Source organism: Chiloscyllium punctatum, chromosome 9 (assembly GCF_047496795.1).
Source record: "Chiloscyllium punctatum isolate Juve2018m chromosome 9, sChiPun1.3, whole genome shotgun sequence".
NCBI classification, from domain to species: domain Eukaryota; kingdom Metazoa; phylum Chordata; class Chondrichthyes; order Orectolobiformes; family Hemiscylliidae; genus Chiloscyllium; species Chiloscyllium punctatum.
The window spans coordinates 118530198-118548341 of record NC_092747.1 but is presented as its reverse complement, the minus strand read 5'-3'; positions in this window follow the sequence as shown (position 1 = coordinate 118548341).

The window sequence follows — 18144 nt, the reverse complement described above, 5'->3', positions numbered from 1 at the left end:
ATTTAAAAGGCATCTGGATGGGTATATGAATAGGAAGGGTTTGGAGGGATATGTGCTGGGTGCTGGCAGGTGGGACTAGATTGGGTTAGGATATCTGGTTGGCACAGACGAGTTGGACCGAAGGGCTTGTTTCCGTGCTGTGCATCTCTATGACTCTATAACCCATCCCCACAGCATTCAACGAGTTGTAGGTTGTTGTTATGAAAATAGCCATTCTATCCTAACACTCTGTCTTCAATTTGTTCACCAATCTTTATCCATTTTCCCCAACGCCATTGACTCTTCATTAAGTAGCTTCATTTGTGGGACCTTATTGAACCCATTTTGAAAATACAAATATATTAAAACTACTGTTTCCCTTTATCCTCATTAAAGAACTGGAATGAATTTGCCATGTATGATTTCCCCGTCAAGAAGCCATTCTAGCTCTCCTTCAATTTTATTATGTATTGCTAAGTGCTCTGGTATTATATCCTTCAATTTGACTCTAATTTTTTTTCCCAATGACATACTTTAAGCTGAAAAAAGTGGTGCTGGAAAAACACAGCAGGCCAGGTAGCATCCAAGGAACAGGAGAATCAACGTTTCGGGCATAAGCCCTTCTACAGGAATAAGGTGTGCCAAGCGGGCTGAGATAAAAGGTAGGGGGAAGGGAATTTGGGGGAGGGGCACTGGGAATACGATAGGTGGAAGGAGGTGAGGGTGAGGGTGATACTTTAAGCTGACTGGTCTATACTTACCTGTATTTTTATCTCTCTCCATTTTTGAACAAGGATGTTACATTGGAAATTTTTCAATTATCTGGAACATTTCCTGACTCTAAGGATTCTAGGAAGATTATTACCGAGGATATGTACCACCAGATCAAGGAAACTCATTGATTCTTAACTTCTCGGTACCTTTTCTTCTCTAGTGATGGTGATTGCCTTTATTTCCTCTTCCAGCTCCTCACCCCATCCTTCATTATTAATGTCTTCCACCAAGAAGAGTGATGCAAAATAATTATACAACATTCATTACCATGTCATAAGCAACATGAACATGATATATCACTTCTAAAAAAAAACTGCAACAAGCAAGACTGTGTCTGGGACCTTGGACAATGGAAAAATTGTTATGACCAGATGTGGAGAGGTGAATCAGCTTTCTGCTTTCTGAACCCCACAGCTGGCACAGTGGCTCAGTGTTTAGCACTGTTGCCTCACGGGTCCTGGGTTTGATCCCACCCTCAGGTAACTGTTGGTGTGGAGTTTGCACATTCTCCCTGTGTCTGCGTGGGTTTCCTCTGGTTGCTCCAGTTTCCTCCCACAGTCCAAAGATGTGCAGGCTAGCTGGATTAGCCATGAAAATGCAGGGTTGTAGGATAAGGTATGCTCGGGGGGTGGGATGCTCTTCAGAGGGCTGGTGCGAACATAATGAGCCAAATAGCCTGCTTCCACACCGTACGGGTTCATCATTCTATGATGACTATAACAAGCATTTTAAACTCTCTTCTAAACACAGCTATATCAGATTCCAATTAAAATATTGTATTGATCAAAATTAAAGAACCAAGTGTAAGGCTTTCATGAGTGAAAGAGGAACTTTATTATTTATTAACACTGAGGAAAATAGTAAAACATGACATCAAATATACATACAAATACCAGTGAAACTTTTAAAAAAGGAAAATTATCTACTACGGAAGGGAAAATCAACACAGTCAACTTAATTAAAGAAGTCCTTACCGTCTTTGAAGTGTGAGGTTTTAATTTGCAATTCTGGCTGTGAAATTGATGCCTTGTATCTTTACAAGTGGCAATCAGTTATTGATACATTTCAGTTCATGGTGAATAGATGTTTCTCCAATTTACCCTATCGCTGGCTGTTGTTTTCAAATGTCTAAGAAAAAGAAAACAGATAGAGATAGATAGAGCAAGAATTTCAACACTGCTGCTATTAATTCATTTTCTTCTTCCTTTATCCATCTCTGTCTCCAGATTGAGGTCTGCCATACAGTTCATTTATGTATTCCTATGACTGCTTCATTTTTTTCCCCCAATTGGGATAGTCTGCAGGCAAACTTTCATCTCATTGTGTGATACTGTCAGGATTTTTAAAACAAATACGAGAAACAAATCTGAGTGACTGCTTCCAGTTACTCTGAAAATATGTTAAGTTAAGTTTAGGCTTGTTTATTTATGGTTTCATGAGTTGACACAATTTCTGATCAGGTGATCATGGCAGCCATCTTAAGCCAGTGTTTTGCTCTTTTTAAAAGCCATTTTAACCCATAATAGACACCGGATTTAAACAAAAAAGCAGCTGATGGAAATTGAAAATTGACAGTCCATTTTCCCTACAACCACAACAATATCAAATGTATGAGACTTAAATAACCTTTATGAAACCATAAGCCATCTCATATCATGGCAAAAGTGAGGACTGATCTTTGTTTTCATGACATCATGTTGAGGTTGTACAGGGTGTCGGTGAGGCCTTTTCTAGGGTACTGTGTCCAGACCAGGTCACCCTGTTAGAGGAAGGATATTCTTAAGCTGGAGAGGTGAAAGTGAGTACTGCAGATGCTGGAGGTCAGAGTCAAGATTAAAGTGGTGCTGGAAAGGCACAGCAGGTCAGGCAGCATCCGAGGAGCAGGAAAGTCGATATTTCAGGCAAAAGCCCTTCATCAGGAATATTATTAAACTGAAGAGGGTTCAAGAAAGATTTACCAGAATGTTGCTGGAAATGGAGGGATGGAGTTATAAGGAGAGGTTGGCTAGCATGGGACTTTTTTCACTGTAATGTCAGAGGTTGATGGGTGATCTTATCTAGGTTTATAAAATCATGTGGGGCATAGAACAGGTGAATGGCAGGTGCCTTTTCTCTAGGTTGGAGGATTTCTAGATGAGGGACATATTTTAAAGGTTGAAAGGAGAAAAATTTTAAAAAGACATGAGGGACAACCTTTTTATTGTTGTGGTTCTGTTCGCCGAGCTGGGAATTTGTCTTGCAAACGTTTCGTCCCCTATCTAGGTGACATCCTCAGTGCTTGGGAGCCTCCTGTGAAGCGCTTCTGTGCTGTTTTCTCCAGAAGTGCTTCACAGGAGGCTCCCAAGCACTGAGGATGTCACCTAGACAGGGGACGAAACATTTGCAAGACAAATTCCCAGCTCGGCGAACAGAACCACAACAACGAGCACCCGAGCTACAAATCTTCTACCAAACCTTTTTACACAGAGAGTGGTTCATGTGGGGAATAAACTTCCAGAAGAAGTTGTGGATGTAAGTGCAATTACATCATTTAAAATACATTTGGATAAGTACATGAAGAAGAAATGTTTGGAAGGACATGGGTCAAAAGAATGCAGGAGGGACGAGTTTAGTTTGGGTTTTTGGTTGGCATAGATTGATTGGACTGAAGGGTCTGTTTCTGCGCAGTATGACTCTATGACAACTTGCAGCTATATGTTATCGTTATTAAGTGACACAAAGATGTCTCAGGGCTCTTGATAGCAAAGTTTTCAGATACATTTTATTTTGAGTCACATGAAAATTTATTAGGAGAAGAGATCAAGATCTTGACTAGATCTTGCAGGGTTATTTGGGTAGGGTGATAATCAAGGGTGATTGCCAAGGTAGAGAGGAATGAGAAAGTGGGAGGAGTTGAATATCACAATTGAAATTCTAAACTAAAGATGTCATGCCCAAGAGCCAATGTCGATGTGTGATATAGATCAGTAAGCATATAGATGACGGATGAGGTAGGATGTGGAAGAAGAGTTTTGAATACACTCAAGATTATCATGGGTGGAAGGTGGGGAGCCAGGCAAAAGAATGATCAAGAGTAGAGTCCAGGAATAGCAAAGGAATGAAACAAGAATTTCAGGCAGCTGATGCATTCAAGCAGATAGAGCTGATGGACTTTATAGTTACAGGGATTGCAGTCACTGGTCTTGATGATGTGGACAATACATTGATTTTCCAGGCTCACACTACTAATAATGGACCAATTTCACCACACAATGCATTTTGTACCTTTCTGATTAACATAACAGATTATTATACCAAATCATATTCAACAATATTTTGTATAATTCAATGCACACTAAAAGAATGCATTATTCTGTCTGCTGAGATACACAAAACAATTCATATGCACAAGGCAAGTACATTTGTTAGTTAATTGAATCCATCTGCACATTGGAGTAAACCAATTCATCAGTACCAGGCTCAGTGTTTGTTGTTAACCTTACCACAGAGAATTATTCTTTTATTATACTCTATATTACAGCTCAGAAAAGTTGTATTAAAATCATTTCCGGGAAGTTTATTAATTAGATAATGTCTCAGTCAAGTAATCTGAATCTGGATATTCTTTTCATGTTTCATAAAATTCAAATCAATAACCATCAAAAAGCCTCAATAGGATTAATGGTAGGAAAATATGAATATCCAGAAGAATGAAATTAATGTAAACTTTGAGGATTAACAGATGTACGCTGGATTGATTTTATTCTTTTAGAGATTTACATTCTCTCAATTTTCATCTGATCATTGGAGCAATCATTGTAGCACACCCTGTGGGAACGAATGAAATAATTCACTTTGTACAAACGCATCTTACATCTTATTTCCAATTTGGGTTCATATTGCACAATTCAGCCCATTTTAAGGTGAGTGGTACTTCCAATTACCTCATTCCCTGTTCCAGGTAATGTACTTGGTCATTATGGACCACAGACCAATGAATCTTAAAGCACTGCATAATGAGTTATATTTGGATTGTGAGAGCCGGCTGTTTAGTGGGATCTTGGTGAATGTGAAATGCTATTTTTGCTTCTAGTCTTTCCATCCAAACTGCCATCGTTCAAGTCCACAGAGGCTCATTCCCTAATCATCTAAAGAGCAGGAGTGATCAGTAACACAGTTCATGGTGAAAAACCTCTATGAACTACTGAAGTATGAATAAATATCCTGATTTGAAATCTGCCCCCCTCAGTTGGAAGCAACCTGAAACAATTTGAAGAGAGGAACTTCAGATGAATGTAATAAAGCACTTGTGCTCAATTCTATCTCTACTAACAGGTCTCAACATGGAATCAGTAATATAGCACTTTTACAGGTAATCAACATGCTTTTAGAGGGTTTCATGCTCAGTGGCTCAGGTGCCTGTTTCTTTCGGATACTGGTCTGGAGCACCTTCATGGACACCACAAAAATGATTTGGAATTTTGCCTCCCACCTCGATCCCTCCCCTCCCCCATTCCCTGGATGACTCCCACCCGACTTATTACATTGCTAACCAGGGCTGGTAGTGATGTTGTGCAAATGTCTCCAGACTAGTAATCCAAAACCCCAGGCTAATATTTGAGGTACATGGACTTGAATTCCACCATGGCAGATGGTGAATTCAATACAGAAAAAAAATCTGAAAAAAAACAATTCCAATGGTGACAATGTAACCACTGTCAACTGATTTGAAAGCTCAACTGGCCGACTCCAGATCCACAGACTCTGGGAAAGCCTGTAATTCCCCAAACCATGAATGTGTTTTAAAAAATACACAGGCAGTTCAATACTGCTCTGAATCTGATGAGTTGTATCACAATCCGTTCGGCACGTGAATCTTACTAGTTCTATTTAAATGAACCTTGAATTAGCTCCAGCCCTTTCATTGTCTGATCTTGCCTGTATAACCTGTATACAATAGATACTTATACAGAGTCCTTCTTAATCACCAATCCACATGGGTTTTCATTTATTGATAACAATAGCGGGAAAATACTAGATGCTGTGCTTTAGGTACACTTACCAATGTCTGAACTCTCAGTCCACCTTCCTTATACATTAAACACTGCACCAAGACAACTGATCATGTTTACTCTAAATTACTCTTTTCCTATGGTAAGATGAGTTCCTTAAACTTTTTAATGGATGGAAGACATTATCATGGATTGAGTAAATCCATGTCCCTGACTAAAATCCCTTCGCACAGTCATTACCTGTGAGAATTCTGTGCATCCCTGAGAGCTTTTGAGACTATGCTATTTATATCTGTCAATTAATAAGAAAATTACTGAAGTTAACAAAGCTTATGCGTTAAATTCTCTCTTCTCCCTTGTCCACACAACACAGAATGTCTAGTTCTTATCAGTGTTGTCATGAGGATAGATGAAGATTGAGCACTGCACTATAGTTGATTCCAAGTCTACCCCATAGGTCAGTCCCTCCATGTTAGAAGAAGACGGCATGCCCTCTGTTTCTTTCGTGCCAGAGTAGCAGGTGGGCTTTGTGAAGCTTAGGGGTCCAACAGAAATGCAAAGGTTCTTAGACTAAGGATCTCTAATTGTAGCTCCACCTAATTGAGACTACAAAAAATGGTAATCTGCTGCTTCCAGTATGATAGTACTCCAAGGAGCATTTGAATAAATCTGAATCTAAGGGATGCTCTTGCTATCCAGTGGTAGGCCTGGGAGAGCATTGACATAGCACTGTCAGCGATGAGACTCATTCCATTGTTTATTTCTCCTAATGTTACTTCTGAGGTAGCACGGTGGCTCAGCAGTGACAGGGACCTGGGTTCAATTCCAGCCTCGGGTGACTGTCAGTGTGGCGTTTGCACATTCTTCCCATGTCTGTGTGGGTTTCCTCCGGTGATAGGGTAGGGGGAATGAGTCTGGGTTGGCATGCTCTTCAGAGAATTGTGGTGGGCTGAATGGCCTGTTTCTGCACTATAGGGATTCTATGATTCTGTTTACCACAAAGCAAGAGGCTTGGAAATAAACCCTATGTATCCATGTGGAAAACAAGGAGAAACCTATTTGCTGTGCTCTGGTGAGGTTCATTATAATCAAATATCCTTCTACCCTAAAGCAATTTGCTAACTTGGATCGATTCTAATCCAATTTCTTTTCCCTTGTTTTGCCTTCAATGAGCTTAACCAGATTGAATTTAAGTTACAGAATATGAGTGGGTATTTGCATAGACATACTTGATATGATGTTGTAGTTAACCTACCTTTGCATTTGCTATTTGCAATGTTAGTTATTTTCTCTGTACTTCAGTATCTTATTATTTGGCACTTCAAGACACAATGCTTGAATATCTTGCAGTAAAACCACAACAAGGTCCCTTGCAACTCAAGAAACTGCTCAAAGTTGTCACTAGCATATGAAAAGGTGAAAAGTGAGCTTTGCAGTCGCATAAAATAATGTGTACTTCATTCATGCAACATGCACATGTCAGAAATTGAATTCAACTCATCTACAAAACCTATGAATTTTACTGACAGCAAAGACTAACTGATTCATTACATCTGTTCGTAAAACCTCCAAAGCCATGAACATCATGTTGAGGTATTTATTACCTCCACTGCATATTGACAAATGTCAACCACCTAGAAGGGTTGACATACAATCTCCTAGAAGGGACAAAAAATGAAGAGGAAAAGACCAGTCAGAGGTAGAAAACTGATTCCTGATGAAGGGCTTTTGCCCAAAATACCGACTTTCCTGCTCCTTGGATGTTGCCTGACCTGTTGTGCTTTTTCAGCACCACATTTTCCACGATCCTCTGAACCCTATCTGCAGAGGGTGATCAGACAAAGACCTATAGATTGTGAAAATGGCCTTTATTCCTTAGCCAAAGCTAAGAACCCCAGAGAATGTAAAAATAATGCATTGGAGACCCACAACAAAAGATCACAGAGGCAGCTACACTCTTACATTCAGTCACAAGAAATTAACATATGCCAAATAAGAGGTGTACAGTTTTCTACATCCAATCATTACTATGTCAGTATAATTAACCTATCACTACATGTGTACACCTATTCCATGGTAACATATGTTTAGTGTGAAGACACATACATATGATCAGGTCTGATTGCACCATAGGCTACAATTTGTCCTTACATAACGGTTCATGTCTGACTTGTGCATATCAATCACCTTCGCTTATCTGATGACTCTAGTGTATTAGTGGCTTCTTTCAAGGCTCAGAGGTTCAATGAATAAGCAACTCTTTATTTCACTGTGAGCATTATCTTCTTATTCCTTTCCGAGCTTGCAGAAGAGTTAGTTCCCCGTACAAATAGTCCCATGTATTGTTTAACAAACAGTTTTGTGTTTCTGTGAGTTACTCACAACTAAATGTTCACTGCTGTGTAATATTAAATATTGCTCTACAAGTTATTTTATTAAGTTATAATTTTTAAAAACCCTTTCAGATACTTAGGAAAGTTTAGGAGCATTGGAACAGAAATAGGCCTTTCAGCACATTGAGCCTGCCCCACTATTCAATACGATCATAGCTAATTGAACACTTCAATATCTTGTATCCATCCATCCTCCAAATCCTGTACACCATTGGTAACCAGAAATCTATCAATCTGTTCCTTAAACATATTCATGTCAAAGTTTCCACAGTTGTCTGTGGCAGAGCATGCCAAAGGTTCACAACTCTCTATCTAAAAAATAATTTTTCCTCATCTCAGGCTTCAGTGTATACCCTTTATTTTTAAATTATACCCCCTGGTGCTAGACTTCCCAACCCTATCTAACGCTTGAAGTAATTTGGACATTGTAATACATAGTAATTCTTCTTAAGTACCGAAACATGGCCAATGCATTCTGTATTCTTCCAAACAATAGTGAATACAGGCTCAGCTTGGCCATGTCTCTTCATATATCAGTCCCACCATCCCTGGAACAAGTTTGATGAATTTTTGTTCCACTCCTTCTTTGGCAATAAGAACTTTCTCAGATAAGGAAACCAGAACTGAACACAGTACTCCAGGTGTTGTCTAACCAATGCTCCAATACAATTGAAACAAGGCTTCACTACTCCTGTACTCAAATATTCTTGTGATAAAGGCTAATATTCCATTTGCCTTCCTAATAAATTGCTGCACTTGCACGCTTGCTTTCTTTGGGACAGGAGTAAGCCATTCAGCCCTTCGAGGACAAATTGAGGACTTCAGATGCTGGAAATCAGAGTTGAGAATGCGGTGCTGGAAAAACACAGCAGGTCAGACAGCATCCGAGGAGCAGGAGAATCGATGATTCAGATATAAGCCCTTTATTAGGAATGATGCCTCATATCTGATGAAGGGCTTATGCCTGGAATGTCAACTCTCCTGCTCCTCAGATACTGCCTGACCTGCTGTATTTTTCCAGCACCACACTCGCCATTCAGCCTTTGGATCCTGCTCAGTTATTCAATAAGGTCGTGTCTGATCTGTGGCCTCACTCTCCATATGCCTGCCTTGGGCCATATCCCTTGATACTCATGCTTAATCAAAATTTGTCTTTCTCAGATTTATATTTAAAAATTGAATTAGCATCCTAACATCTCTAACATAGCTTTCTAACATCTCTCCTGAATGACCCATGCCTATTTATTGATTATGCTCCCTGGTTCTAGAATCTTCAAACAGTGAAAGTAGTTTATCTTTCACGACCCTGTCTTTCTGTATTAATATCCTGAAGACCTCCCTTAGATCAGCCCTTCACCTTCCAAATTCCAGAGAATAAAGGCTTATTTCATCTAATCTCTCCTCATAACTGAAATCCCTGAAGACAAAGTATCAACCTTGCAAACATGCACTGAACTTCGTCCAGGGCCAAAATATTCTTCCTTAGAAATGGTGCCCAGATTTGAAGATCCAAATATAGTATGTCCATCAACTCTTCTTTCTCAATGTTGTTAGTAAAGTGACTTATCTCTTAGATACTCCTTAGCACAAGAAGAAGGATCGATTTTGTGATGCGAACATGATGATTCAATTACATCACAGGGAAGAAATTGAGAAAAATCATTTTCTGGAAAGGTTAGTGGAGAATGGCAAACATAGTGGGCGGCAGGGTGGATCAGTGGTTAGCACTGCTGCTTCACAACACGAGAGACCCGGGTTCAATTCCTGCCTCAGGCGACTGACTGTGTGGAGTTTGCACATTCTCCCTATGTCTGCGTGGGTTTCCTCCGGATGCTCCGGTTTCCTCCCACAGACCAAAAATGTGCAGGTTAGATGAATTGGCCATGCTAAATTGCCCATAGTGTTAGGTGAAGGGATAAATGTAGGGAAATGGATCTGGGTGGGTTGCGCTTTGGAGGGTCAGTGTGGACTTGTTGAGCCGAAGGGCCTGTTTCCACACTGTAAGCAATCTAATCATAGTAAGCATGAGGCAGAATAAGAAATAAATAGTTCACAAATCAACCTCCTCAAAATTCAACCCATCAATGAGGAAATACAAAGGTAGTTGGACATTGTGTTCTCATGTTTAGAAGAAGGAAATTGGAAAGATCCAGTAATATTCCATAGGATGTATAAAAAAACTATAACAATACATCTGGACAATGTCAGCTAGACATGATGCAGAAGAGATTCATTGCATTAATATAACATTGATTGAACCCAGCAAATAAACATGCTCAGGTAGAAGCTGCGATTCAATACATGCTGGAAAATTACTTGAATTGAACCTAAATAAAAATGGAGTTCACTGGTAGTATTAGTTCCTTAGTTCCTAAAACAGCTGGATGAATTATGTTCTGTGTAAGCTACAGGAAAGTACATGGGGTCACCAACAAAGATGCATATCTTAAAACCTGCTAGCGTTCATTGAAAATTTTAAAATCAAAATGCAAGATTGTTCAGATAGAGTTTAGTGATGCTAGCATTTAATGTAAATATTGTTCATGTCACTGATGAAGATAACATAATAGCTGACATATCATTTAGAATGCAAAAATGATGGAATAATTTAGAATTTTAAGAGCAAAATGCGAGATTACAGAAGACTTGTCTGATGGATGAATGAGGGTGAATGGATATAAATCTTGTGTTTTGATATCTTTGCTCAGGATGATATGTTGCTCACGATGAAAAATGTTTTGATGTGGTATTTCATATCGTTAAGAATGGGGGCATGTGAAGACCATATTTTCTTGTTCAGTGGACTAAAGCTGGGAAAATTCAATACTGTAGTACAAGGAAATGTGAATGAAGATAATTCAATCTTTAAAGTAAAGAATTATTGAATTCAATTACAGTGCTGGTTTAATAAGGCAGTAGGGGATGATACTACTGAGTGAGTGAGTGAGTGAGTATGTGTGACAGAGAGAGAGAGAGCACTGCTCCCTCACTGTCCAAGAACCCAAGTTCAATCCCAACCTCGGCTGACTGTCGGTGCACATTTTTCACATTCACTTCACATCTGTGTGGGATTCATCTGGGTGCTCTGATTTCCAAAGATATGCAGGCTGGGTGGATTGTCCACAGTAAATTGCCCATAGTGTCTTGGGTTAGGTGGGTTAATAATGGCAAATACAGGATAGAGTCAGAAGAGAAGGTTCAGGTGGAATGCTTGCTGGATTGTGTGTGTGTGTGTGTGTGTGTGCGCGCGCGCGCGCGCCCGCACGTGCGTGTTTGAGAGTGTTCAGTACAGTAATAACTTCTTGACTGGCTCCTGGGCAATTGGCTACAGCTTTGTGTTTGAACAATGAAGCAAAATATCAAACTTACAAAACAGAATGTACCTAATTCCTGTCCTCTTTCTCTCTCTCCTCCTTGAGTAATAATAACATTTTAAGCAACAAGCTACTTTGTCTGCAACCTCCTTCCTTGATTGACAAGTAAATATGCTTGAAACTTCTCCACATGATTCTTGTGCTTTTCACAGTTTCTTTTTAATAAGCTTTCATCTACAGCAAAGTTCCTATCTATGATTTTTCAAATCAAGATCACAGCATCCCTCTGTGAAAAAAAAAATTGGGTCAGGATGGACTTTGCACGTGATTGTAATATGAATGACAATAGTTGACCGCCAAGTGTCCATCTTTCCTGATTATCTTTTCCATTTATGTCGGTAAGAAAGGACATTAAAAAGTTGGCTGCTGTTTTCCCATCACTGTTTCACCCTATCTCACAAAATTAAAATCTAACCGATTAGTTTTATAAGATTGCCTGTATAACCTCTAACTTACTCAGGTCCCCGAAGGAAACCATCATGTGTCCTTGCAAAGCCACAACTATTATAGGATCTAGCGGGATAGTTTATCTCTACAGTGTACAGACCGTCCCGTGTTAAGAGTGGTGTTCAATAATCTTTAATTGCTGGAACCAATGATCAAACTAAATGAATATTGTGGTAGTTCTAAAGAAGGGTCAATGGACATGAAACATTAATTCTGCTTTCCCTCCACGGATGCTTCTAGACCCCCTGAGTTCTTTTTCTGTTTTTGTTCCATTAAAGATATGCTTGGAGGCTGAAATTAGGGACCATAGTAATAATGATGTTTTATTTTACATTCATTGAAGATCTACCTATGACATGAAATAAAACAATGAGTCATTGTTCTCGAAATGTGGAAGGAGTGCTGTTGGAGACTTGACCTCTTTATTTGGTAACTTTCATTTTTATTCAAGCAGGGGTTTGTTTTTGCTGCTGTATCTCATTCTTGTGATCATTTCGATCTGAAATTATTTAGTGAAACTCTTTATTTCAATGTCACGGTGAAAAAAGAAAGAATAAAATGCCAGTCTCTTTTACTCGAGGTGAGTACCTCCATTAACTGACATTTGAACACTTTAATTAGTTTAAAAAAATCCATAAAACCTTTTATCTGCTTAAACAGTTCCTTTATACTATTGCACTTATTCTAAAATGTGAATGGTTTTAGAAGCAGACTCCTGAATTAACTGGGACAGACGTCTTGTCATTTCAGATAGCATGCATCCTGAATGTGAAATGTCTTGTTATATTCAGACCTCTGCAGCCCAAACAGATGTGTCTGTTCACATTAGAACACACAGTGCCATGTGATCCATAAAGAGCAGATAGAGGATACACAAAATGGTAAAGCTAAAATGAGCTATTCCCTCCTGTGTCTTCTGTGTGAAACTGCCTTTATTCTTCTTGATTACATCTGTCTATTAATATTATATGAAGAGTGCATGAAGTCTGCATTTCACATTCATTGCACTTCCCTATCATACCTGAATTGTCACATTATATCGCACTTCAAAGAAAAGTGTGAGGATATTGAGAAACTCTCCAGGATTTAAGATATCCACAGCTTTCAAACTAACATTGCATGATACCAGTGTTCATTTAACAGAAATGAATATTTCTGCCCTTAAAGCAGCACAGATTTAGCAGTATTGTATTTCAAATGATGTGAAAACAGGATATCTTCTTAACCACTAGGAGGATGTGGCCTGCTGACTGGATTCCCACTTTGGTCCTTTACCCAATCTTTGCGAGATGAATTGGTATAAACCAAAACTTTAAAGATTGCATGCCTCTAGCTGTGAAGCCAGTAGTGAGAAGAGAATAGCAGCCTTGCCACCAAGTTAGCAATTGGCAAAAAGTGGGTGCTGTTGTGGGATCCAGGTCATGGCATTGTCCTCAAATGTTCAAATTACTTAACGGCAAAAAGCATTTTTGGATTTAACCACAGTTCCCCTTAAAAAATTTTAAGGTCACTGGTTTCAACATCCCACCCAGGCAGTACAGAACACATTAACAATCAGCTGAGGCAGACAAACACGTGAGATTTGTCCGGGAGCTGCAGAATTCAATCAATGGCCTTGTTCGGAGTGTTTTAATCCATCCTCCCACCCAGCCAAAATTTGTTGGGAACACTGTTTCAGTAATTTTTGCCAAACCCTGTTCCCTGTTCCTACCCTGTTCCTACTCAATTTCAAGGGATCACCAGCTAAACAGCAGCTGAAGTGGCTGTCTTCTCTGGCTGAAGCAGCCTTGTAAGTATGTGATCACTAAAAACAGTATGACATCCACAGAGCTTTAAGTGGGATGCCAACTCACTTAAACCAGGCATTGAAGGCCTCAATGGTTATTACTTTTGAAATAATGAGAGACTCGTGGTGTGAATGAGCAAAGGAGGTTAGAAGATCGTGTTACACAAAACATAAAAGGTTAACCCATAAACATTAACAAAATGGAATGTTAGCCTTTATATACAATGTCTTTAAATATACAGGGAGCAATGGCCAGTTAACCTCGCGAACCAGGTAATGTCCTGGGAACCTGCATTCAAATCCAGCCATGGCAGACGGTGGAATTTTAATTCAATAAATAACTGAAATTACGAGTCTAATGATGAAAATTGAGGATTGTCAAAAAATCCCATCTGATTCACTAATGTCTGTTAGGGAAGGGAACTGCCATCCTTACCCAGTCTGGCCTACATGTGACTCCAGACCCACAGCAATGCGGTTGACTCTTAACTGCCCTCTGGGCAATTAGGGATGGGCAATTAAATGCTGGCCTGGCCAGTGATGCCCTCATTGTGAATGAACAAAGTTTAAAAAAAATGTACAAAGACTTAGTCAGATCTGATCTAGAGTGGCTATTACCAATTACGTATGTCAGTATTGGGTACTACACACCAGTAAGACATGATGGCACTGGAAGTGTTACAATGCAGGTTTGTCAGAATAGCACCATAGATTTAAGGTTTAAATTAAGATGAGAATTTACATAAATTTCACCTGAACTCCCTTGAATTCAGAATTTTGGGTGATGATATAATTGACATATTTAATATAATGCAGGATTTAAATACTATATATAATATACATAAAAGTACGTAAGGACATATTCTTTTTATTGGGGAAAACTAGGATTTGAAATCAGACATTCACAGATTGGTTACACCATAGAATGGAGATTTAACCTGCCATGTCCATATTGTCTGTCATATGAGCAACGCAGCCAGCCCCATGACATCACCTTTTCCTCATAATACTGCACTTTGGTTTCTTCACGTAATTGTACAACCCTCTTTTCAAAGCCTGAACTGAATCTGCTTCCATTCTCTCAGGCAATGCAGTCCAGATTCTAAATGGGGGGATAAGAGTTAAAATAACCCAATGATGTGTGGAAATGATTGTGCTGGATCACCATTTTGAAGAAAATAAGAGAAGTTGGACCAACGTGTCGCAGTTATCAGTTTTACTGATTTTTCCTACTTGTTACATAAATGAAAGCCTGATTAAGTCAATATTTCTTTCATCAACCACCTTCGTTTGCTGCATTCTTTGGTTCTCATTCCTTTGACCAAAGGGAACAGTTTCAACCTAATTAGTCTCATCGTTTTGAACAGTTATATTGGATCTCCTTTTAATTTTCTCTTAAAGAAAATCAGGCCTGGATTCTACACTTTATCCACATAACTGAAGTTTCTCATCCTTGGAAACATTCTCATGTACCTATTATGCATCCCTCATGCCTTCATGTTCTTCCTGAAGTGGTTCTCAGAACTGAACAGCATATTCTATTCAGGCCGAGCCTGTGTTTTATAAAGGTTTAACAAAATTTCCTTGCTGATCCATTCCAAAAAAGAGACAGAACTTTGAAGCTTTGTCCCAGAAAGGTGCCCAGTCAACCTCAGATTACTTAGAAGAGGAAGATACTCCAGAGATTTGTGCAAGACGTGAAGCTCGCCATCTCACATTGCTAGTTTACTATAAACATATGAGTGAGAAGATTCTGCCATCAAGGCAAAACTAGGTTCATATCAAACAACATATCCCTTTGACCATTCACAATAGTTAGTGTCCTGACAATGCTTAACCAGCTTCTAGCTACAAAGGCCACAAGACCATGATGAACATAACAAGTGGTTCTGCTACTGGATAGCAATTATTAAACAATACTGGCTTTGTTAAGAATTACACTAGGAACACCCATTTGCCCCATACTCTAAGTTATTAGGTATAGTACAAGCTATATATATATTCATACACGCTGCCATGTTCTTTGTAATGATTTGGAGATGCTGGTGTTGGAGTGGGGTGTACAAAGTTAAAAATCACACAACACCAGGTTATAGTCCAACAGGTTTAATTGGAAGCACACTAGCTTTCGGAGCAACGCTCCTTCATCAGGTGATTGTGGAGGGCTCAATCCTAACACAGAATTTATAGCAAAAATTTGCAGTGTGATGTACCTGAAATTATACATTGAAAAATTGATTGTCTGCTAAGTCTTTCATCTGTTAGAATACAGTGATAGTTTCACTTCTTTCATGTGTAAATCACAAAACCTTTTTTTTTAAAGTTGCATTCTCAGGTTAGTTGTTAACAATGGTGATAGCTAGACAATATGTTGAAGGTGTTAGCCCCCTGTGTTCTCTGTCTATGACCTGATGTTTAGATTGATTCTAATCTAAAAAGTGAGATAACAGAGTTTTACATAAATTCATGCAGTTTTTGAGCTCAGAGTTCTACATGAATGTATACAGGTTTTGAGTAAAGTGCAATGTAACTCTGCAAGTACAAATATATGTGTGCATGTGGGTCTTTGTCTGTCTGTGTGTGTGTGTCTGTCTGGGTTGGGAGTTGTGAGTGTGAGAATGTGTGTCTGTGTGTGTGGTGAGTGCAGAGTGTCTTAAGTCTGTGAGGGGGTGCATGTGTGAGTACACACCCTTATAGAGTGTGTGTGTCTATAAGGGTGTGTGTGGGTATCTGTGTGCGCGTCTGTGTGTACCTGTGTCCATGTGTATGTGAGAGTGTGCGTGTGTGTAGGAATATCTGTGTGTGTGCATAGTGCAATGGTGATCCCCTGTAATGTGACATGAACCTAAGGTCCCAGTTGAGGCCCTCCCTTTGGGTACCGAACTTAGCTATCAGCCTCTGCTCGGCCACTTTCCTCTGCTGCCTGTCCCAAAGTCCACCTTGGAGGATGGTCACCCGAAGGTCCAAGGCTGAATGTCCTGGATCACTGAAGTGTTCCCCAACTGGGAGGGAACCCTCCTGTCTGTTGATTGTTGTGCGGTGCCCATTCATCCGTTGTCGTAACCTTTGCTCGGTTTCCCCAATGTACCATGTTCTTTGTAGACAAAGTGAATTTGTCCATAAATTGCATGCTTTTTGTTGAGGAAAAGATTATGGACACTGCCAAATCTTGTTGCATTCCCTCTGGTAATGTCCTCACCAATCAGAGGATCGGAAAGTTATGGCCAATACCTCTGTAATTTCCAAGATTACTGCTCTTAGTACTCTTGTTTGCATAACATCTGGTCTTTTTAAACTGTCAACTTAATACAGCAGTCTATCTATGTATTATCTCCTCATTATCAATTCTTAACGTAACAACTGTCTTTCCTCCTTCCCCTTTCACTATGGAGGCATTATCTTTCTTGTTAAAGACAATGCAAAGTACTCATTTAGTGACTCAGCCACAGCCTCCATGCATCAGTCTGCTTTAAGGAATCTGTTTGGTTCCATTCCTTTCAAATTCTCTTCTTGCTTCTGCATGTTTGTAAGGTTTAAAGGTGTTCTATAGCTCCAAAATGATTACTGTTCAAACGTGAATAGCATAGACAATCATTGTAGCAGCACCAATTTCCATGATTGTTAACATAAAAAACATGTTTTGGAGTGGAAATATTTCATTTAGAAAAACTTTTTTATCATTAATAAGTAGCTTTTACACTACATTGCTAATGTTTCATTTGGAATTTGGAAGGATGTCAAGTAAATTTGTTTCAACAAAATAATATTGCTGCTTGCCAAACATATAAACCCTCCAAGTAACCTAAGGCAGAATGAGTCATAACTCACTGGTTTTGGTATCTGACCAGATGCACCATCAAAGAATAGGTTCTATTCCAAAATCTTTTTGAAACCTTTCTCCACTGAACTGACAGCTGTTGCTTTGGCAATGACCTCTCTAGCCTTTGGGTACAGCAAGAAGGGCAATTGTTTTATCGCTCAAAGTATCAGTCCTCATGAGGCAAAAATAGCATTGATAATATCCCTTAACATAGCTTTCATGAATGACTTATAAGCAATGCATCACTTTGTTGTTATGTAGAACACACTGCAATGAAGGTGATTGCTACATTAGTTTATAAAGAGTTTTCTATATACAGCACCGAAGACTCTCTTTAAAACCCTTTGTATGTATGCATTATCCCCCCTCCCCAGTAAGACATTATCTATTTTTCAATTACAATTTTTTCATTCTCGTTCCTTTAAGGTTCGATGCCAGTTTGGGGATTTATATAATTGTATAGTAAGGATTGAATGTAAGTGCAAGTGCTGAAGGATTTTTTTCTCATTTCCAAGACGTCTGCACAAACCATTTGCTCCCAAGGCATTCTTCTTGAATGTCTAGATCAGAGTGGTGTTGG